Source organism: Plectropomus leopardus, chromosome 14, assembly GCF_008729295.1.
Source record: "Plectropomus leopardus isolate mb chromosome 14, YSFRI_Pleo_2.0, whole genome shotgun sequence".
Classification (NCBI taxonomy): Eukaryota; Metazoa; Chordata; class Actinopteri; order Perciformes; family Serranidae; genus Plectropomus; species Plectropomus leopardus.
Genome location: NC_056476.1, coordinates 28,648,041 through 28,655,455, shown reverse-complemented (window position 1 = coordinate 28,655,455; position 7,415 = coordinate 28,648,041).

Here is a 7,415-nt window from a genome sequence, read left to right as displayed (position 1 = left end):
ACGTGTTGGAACCCTGCTTTTCCTCCACTAAAATGTATTCACAGTGGTACATCTACAGTAGTGCGGTTGCAAGGGGTGGAAGTAATTAATTACAAATACTCATATTACTGTAATTAAGTAGTTTTTTGGGGTACTTGTACTTTTATGAGTAGATTTTCAAGTCTGTACTTTTACTTAAGTACTCATTAATCCATGTAATCTATTTAGTTACTTTTAAAATCATGGTTGAGTACTGACTACAATTTTAATTAATATCCTTTTACCTTTTATCTGCATTTCTGTAGCCAATGAGGTGATCTGATCACAAACTGACCAATGATCACAAACTGACCAATGAAAATCAGAATATGTGGATGAAAAACTAAACAAAACAAAACAAAAAAGGATGTCAGTGATTGAGCGTCAATTGATTTTACATTAAGAATTTAACCAGTTGAAATGTGCTTATGGATATAAAGTACATTATATTAAGTATATAATTAAGTATATAATATAATCAATAATCGTGGCAGTAACTGCACCTCATCTAACTTTGTTTGTCTGGTGGAGACATTTATTGAATACGGAAATAAAAACTTAAAATGAGAAAACAAACAAAAACATCAATCAAAATGAGGGAAAAAACACTTGTTTTGTGTCTTATCAATTATTAATGATTAATTGATTGTTAGCATTATTGATAATGTAAAATACACAAAGTTTGTAACCCTGGTCTGGAGAGGTCATGGTGACATCATCGGTTAAAAGTAACTAATACTCTGAGCAATTTTTTGATGAATACTTTTTACTTATTCTTAAGTATTTTTCTAACACCAGTACTTTTACTCGTAATTGAGTAATATTTTAGCAATGTAACAGTACTTGTACTTGAGTACAGATTTTCAGTATTCTTTTCACCACTGGTGGTTGCCAATGCTGGGGCATTTATTTCCTCTCCACTGATTTGATCAGAATAAGCAGTTAAACCAACACTAAGTAACTTTTCAGCCTTCATAAAATATTTTCATAACTTTTGTGATGAAACATCGACTTACAACTAGTTGAATGACACCTCTGTCATGGCCTGAGGGGGTCTGTATCACTTTCACTGGCACTAAGCAACTTTGAGGAGGTTGGTAGGAACCCTGCCACACAAAAAAACTACAAATGTGCTGACTGCTTTACAGCATATGTCAGATTCATTACCTCATCGCTATTCATCCTTCATACAGCCACTGGAAACAGAAATATAGTTCAGTCCAACTGCAGGCGACCGGGAGATCAGGATTTTACAACGCTATACACTGGTCCTCAAGGGAAATGTAGTCTTCCTTCAGGCAGAACACTATCGCTTTTGTCCACCGGCGCCGCCATAATCAACAAAAACTGAAAGTTCTTAAGTGTTGCTTTAAAGCACAGATGGACCCTGTTTATTCAGGATATACTTTTTGTGGCATTGGAGGTTTACAGTTGTTTAATGATGATCATTGAAATGTCAGTTGTGAATGCTATTACATGGAAATGCATCACCTAAAACAATCTACAGCTCTAACTTCTGTGTCTGCGTACAGGTCTCAATTCTGGATGGACCTGATGAATGACCTGAGGGAGAGACATTTCTTTAGTGGCAGTCATGAGCACACATGCCTAATGCGGTTTGTGTTCATGGACGTGCTACAGAGGGACCTTGATGAATGCAGGGAAAAATGGAACACACATACCATCAGACCTGTTAAACAGTCTCGTTGTCCATCTGGCAAACCAAATGTCATGTACGACCTGCCTCACAGGTTTGTTTCTATCAATGTTTTTTTTTTTTTAACATTTTTACAAGATTTACTTTGAGAAATGCAAAAAAGGGGTGTAGCTTTCAAAGATTCTGTCATAATCTATTCACCCCATGTCAGCCATGACTCTAATAATCTCCACAAATCTTAAGTGTGACAAAAAAAAATTTATTTACACACTTGTTACAAAGAACTGCTACACAAATTTTCAAGTACAACCACAGTATATATTTGCCGCCCATTTGCCTAGAATTACAGCATGCCAGTTGGCTGAAAACAAATGCAAATGTAAATTAGAACTGCTGTGCATTTTTTACTCCCAGGTTTGGTGGAACGAACTGTGGGTTCCCGGTCTCACAGGAGGAATTGGGCCAGTTTATGGTTGTGTCATCCTACAGTCCATGTGGAGATGAACATCTCCAGGCACACTTTGAGGACCTTCAGAGACGGAGTGGTCTGATGCAGCCATTAACCTGGGAGTCCTGTGTGGAAAACTATATCAGACTGAAGAACATGGCTGATATGTAATGAAATGTGAGTCAAACTTTCACAGAACAAGTTTGAAAATGGAGGTAGTAACTGCCTTAATAGGTCAATGTCACAATTTGTGCTTTCTGATACTATCTTTACACTTAGTAGAGTCCAAAACCAGATGAGTTTTGTATTCCAAAGTCCATGTCACTTTGAAACTTTTCATAAGTCTTGGACATTGGTATTTTTATTGTGTTTGCACAGGTGCTGCTGACTGGGAAGCGAGATGTCTCTTGAAACATCAGTTTGGGTCGTGGCTGAAGTCCTGCAGGAGGCAGTGTGTTTAATCCTGTGGCAAACATCAAGATGTCCTGGAGGGAGAGTCCCCAGTTTTTCTGAAAGCAGAAGCATTGGTTTTAGTTATTAAATGTATTTCAATACATCTTCCATCAATAGAAGATGATATCAAGATGAGAATATTTGTTCTGATAAAAATAAACCTTCTGTTTCGAGAAGATAATCTCTCCAGAATCCCAGTACTCTGGTTTCTTCCTGTCGTCTTGTGCTGCCTTTTTCACTGAGCTGGACCTCAAAGATTTCTTCCAGTGTTGCAGATGTCAGCTGTTCCTCATTTGAGCACATAAAGGCCCTGAATATGGATGCATGCTGCTCCAAAGCATGAATGACATCCAGTGTTGAAAGCCCATCCTTGAATCTAGAAAACATTTAGAGCAATCATTGCATCTAAGATGCTAACAACAATGGCAGCATCTTAAAAGAGCAGGCCAACCAGTCATACTTTACCCTAATTTAAACCAGTCAACATTAACATGCAGTCAAATGAAAATCCAACAATTGCTACATTTTTATTATTGTTATTACCAATCTGTAGTGTCAAGTAATGTTACATGTTTACCCCTTTGGCAAAGACAAAGATGATATATTAAATGATGTCAATAACTTGAGTGAAGCAAACTCAACTGAAAATGAAATTCTTTTAAGAAATACAGGATTTTCAAACACTGACAAATTCACCCCTCAGATGCAACCGCACTCCTGTAAACCCTCAATCACCTTGGTATTACAACTGGTCACAGCATGCTTGCTTTTTTCAATATAAATTCACATACATACTGCAGGTGTCAGAGTTGAGACCTGTCAACTATGCATTCTATGAGGTTGCCATTTTCTGAACCCTTAGAGAAACATCAGCTCTTCATTCATCTACACATTGCTTTAGCATTTTAATTTTAATGTTTGACTTGAAAAGAACTGAATAAATATCTTCAACTTAAGTCAAATTAGGCAAACACGTCACCTTTGTATTGAGAAGTGGTTGTGGTAAAAGAAGTACCACTGCATGAAGTCCTTTATGATGTTCCGAAAGCAACCTGCGGTCTGCAACAAGCTGGAATGTCTGTCAATCAACGCATGTAGTTCATCCAGTGTAGCTGCGTTGGATATCTACAGTAGACAATAATCACCATAAACAAAGGCAAACTCCCATATGAAGAAGGAGGAAATAAGTTATCTAAAAAAAACAACAATATATTTAATGCTTGGTTATCAGATTTTTAATACTTAAAAATAGAATTGTCATTCAGAAATACACTTTAAATTTAAAAATTGCTGATAAGAAAATATAAAAATTGGGTTTCAGCTCGTTATTTCATGGTTGAATAAGCCAACTGCAAGTTGTAATCAAATATAAATGAGCAACAAAATCATCAAAAACAAATATGAACACAGCACAGACACTAAAACCAGATTGGAAAATGTCATGGATGTCATGGATGAAATGGGAGAGCAGCTGACAGAGAGCAACCTTTTCAAGGACTATGGATATAAATGAGAGTTTAAAAATAGGGTTTAAATTGTTTGGAAGTCCTCTCCTGGAACTAAGGAGAGGACTGCCTTCTGTATGTTTGAAACAAGATGGAACAGTGCCTGAGGCAAAAGAGTTACTAATAAGGAGATTACAGGGACCTTGACTCCAAAACTTGTTTCAAGAAGACATAATATTATGGTAGCAGGTTGTATTTTCATATGAGAAACACTGGTTATTAGGTGAGAGAGAGAAATGGGTTTGACATGATTAGCACAGTGGAGTTAACCAGTGTCTAATGCGGGCAGGATGAGATGAGTGATGTCATAGTAAGAATTTCACAGACCAAAAAAAAAAAAAGCCAGAAATTCTTCACAGGTTACTGTGTGAAGGGCAGAGGATAATGTTAAGAATAATGTTAATGGTATGAAATCGGACCTTGGAATTATGGCAGTGTTTGGTAATAATATCAATTAAAGGAATAGTTGACCAAAAATGTTAGGATGTACTTGCCCTCCCATCCCTCAAAACGCAGGTTAACACTGTATATCAATATAACATGTGACAAGCTGATTTGATTTGAACTAAGCTGATACTGTGATGTGACTAAATGAGCTCTGTCAATATGCCAACTTACTTCAAGCAGGGAAGCTCTCATGGTGTCATCATTTATATCTTCAATCTTGGCCTCAATGTCAGTGTTTGTTCTTCCTGTGAGGTGCTGGTAGAGCATCTCTGACAAGAACCGAGGACCTGGACCACCATGAACTATAGAAGTTGCAATCATTCTCCCAGCATGAAAGTATTCATCATCTCTTGCAGCTGTTGATATTGTTTGTACAATTAGTACCACATTAACCAACAGTTGCCACATTATCATTAAGAAGCAAGAAATGTAAGAGCATTATTTCATTTTCACTTGAATCCAGCTGCTCCTGCATTTCCAGCATGAAGCACAAGATGTACTTGTTGAAATGTAATGTTCTTATTAATTTTTGAGCAGAAACAAGAATAGGTGTTAAAAATTTGGAAACATCCCTCCTAATAACATCATTACCTGCACTGTCAAATGTGAGAAATTTCCTGTCGTCTGGCCCATCAAAGATTCTTCGCGTTCTCAGGCAGTTCATTAGGAGGGTCAGGAACTCGCACTTGGGACCACCAGTGTCCAGTCCATCCTCAGCTCGCCCCTCATCATCTGTGAACTTCACTAATATCTCATGAGACGGGTCAAATGAAGAACGCTTGAAGCCACGGAGAGCTCCATCCCACACATTGGCTCTATTAATATTGAACTTGTTGTAAGATGTTTTTGTGATCTTTGTTGAGAGTTCTGAAACAATGTCTGCAGCGGTCAAGTACTCCTTGCTGTAAAAGAAGATGAGGTGCACTGTCACTCCAAGTAATAAAAGCACAAATAACATTCGGAAAAATATTAATTAGTAGTAATTCATACCTTTCCTCTGCAGTGTGTTCCATGTGTTCCTCTGGCTCTGACTCGCTGTCAATAATGACTGGTGCATATAAATTTGTGTAGTTGCTGCAGTGAGAGGACAATTGAGTAAATATTTTCAAATGCATAATATATGGTTCAAATTCATATCTAAAAAAAATATGTCAATCTCCTTCCTGTTTCTTTGAAAAAGAAAAGTTTAAAACAGACAATACTAGCAGGTCAGGCATATTACTGCACACTGCTCATAAACATTTGACAGAGTTGCAAGAAATAATGATTAAACAACCCAAAATGTTTGTGGGAGTTTTTCCTTGTCTTCACTGACAGTGTAAGTTGGGTCTGTCATTTGAAAATGTATAAAAATGTGCTTCTTAAACTTCTTGATGCTATAACAATTGTGACTGGGGGCTATACAAGGTGGACACCACAAAAACAGTAGCATAAGTAGTATATATTATAGTATTATTATAGCATTATAGAGCTTTAATTTTGAACATATGGTACAAAATTTTCAATATTTAGTTATTGTCTTGACTCATAGTTAATTCACATTGACACTATCACAAAAATGAAAAAAAAAATCCATGGACATATGTTTCCTGACCCACATCTTTTTTTATCAATAGTTTCCAAAAATCTATTCAGCAAATCTGTAAATGTTGCAACTGTCAACACAGCTTACCTGTAGAAGTTGCTCTGAACCTTGGTGGATGTGACCTGTTCCTGAACCTCTTCAGTTTGTCCTCCATCCTAGTTTCACAGGAGAAATTACTGCGGTTAATCCAATGACAGTGCCATTAGCTTAGCAACTAAAATAGTACACATCATGTGTAGGTTGGCTTGGTGAATTAATGAAAATATTTACAGGAATTTCATGATTTCATGTTCACACATTCAATACTGCAGACCTAGAATTTTCTTACTTGATCAGATGCTGGTTGTGTGTGTCTGAAAGGTCTGTAAATAACCAAAAAATAAATAAATAAATAATTAACTTCTGTACTGTGGATACATTGTGCTGCTTGGGCAACTAAATATCATGTTGACTATGATGTATTTTACCCATGCAAAATGTTCTCCATTTTTGGAGTGCTCACTTCATCTGGATCGTCCCACACCTGCATAAACACACATATGACAGATTAGATTGAATAAAAATATGATCAATTCACTTGACTTACGGAGGAGTGTTGTGATAGATGCAAACTGACCACAGTGTCAGAAAGTGGACTCTCTGCAGATGGCAAATTAACATGGACCACACTGTCATCTTCACTTGAGGACTGTCCACTGTAACCTTTGAAAAACAAAAATTGCTTAAATCTTCAATTTCTATCCATCAAAAATGTTTAAATTGAAACTCATTTGGTGAAATGGTAAAATCAAGTGGTAACTGTACATTACAGTGTTCACTATTATTTCCCCTCTCATCTTAGAACTTTTTGCTGTAGCACAACAAACCAACAAAGTGGTGAGAATCACAGCTGCATTGGAAATACAAGCCTAACGTGGGAATTCCTGTTTAGTTTGAAAGGAATGAACTGTTTGGATGGTTTTTTTTTTTCTGATATTTCAATTGTGTCACTTCTGCCACCAGTCATACCAGACCATTTGATTACACTCAAGTCAAAGCAGGAATTGTATTGAATCATGTGTGGAACTGATCTTGAACAGAACATCAGATGTAGATGAAAAAACTGTGATATTTAAATCTATAATATAATACAGAGTGGAGCTTAAAACAAGGTAGAAAATATGTCAGACACACTTACAACTGTTTGCATAGTCCTCAGCAGTGCAAGTGTACAATGTAATTCTCTGGTAGGCCTTTCCAACTGCCTGGATCAGACAGAGGTTGAACTGAGGGGCTGCATAAAGATCCAGTACAAGACAAAAA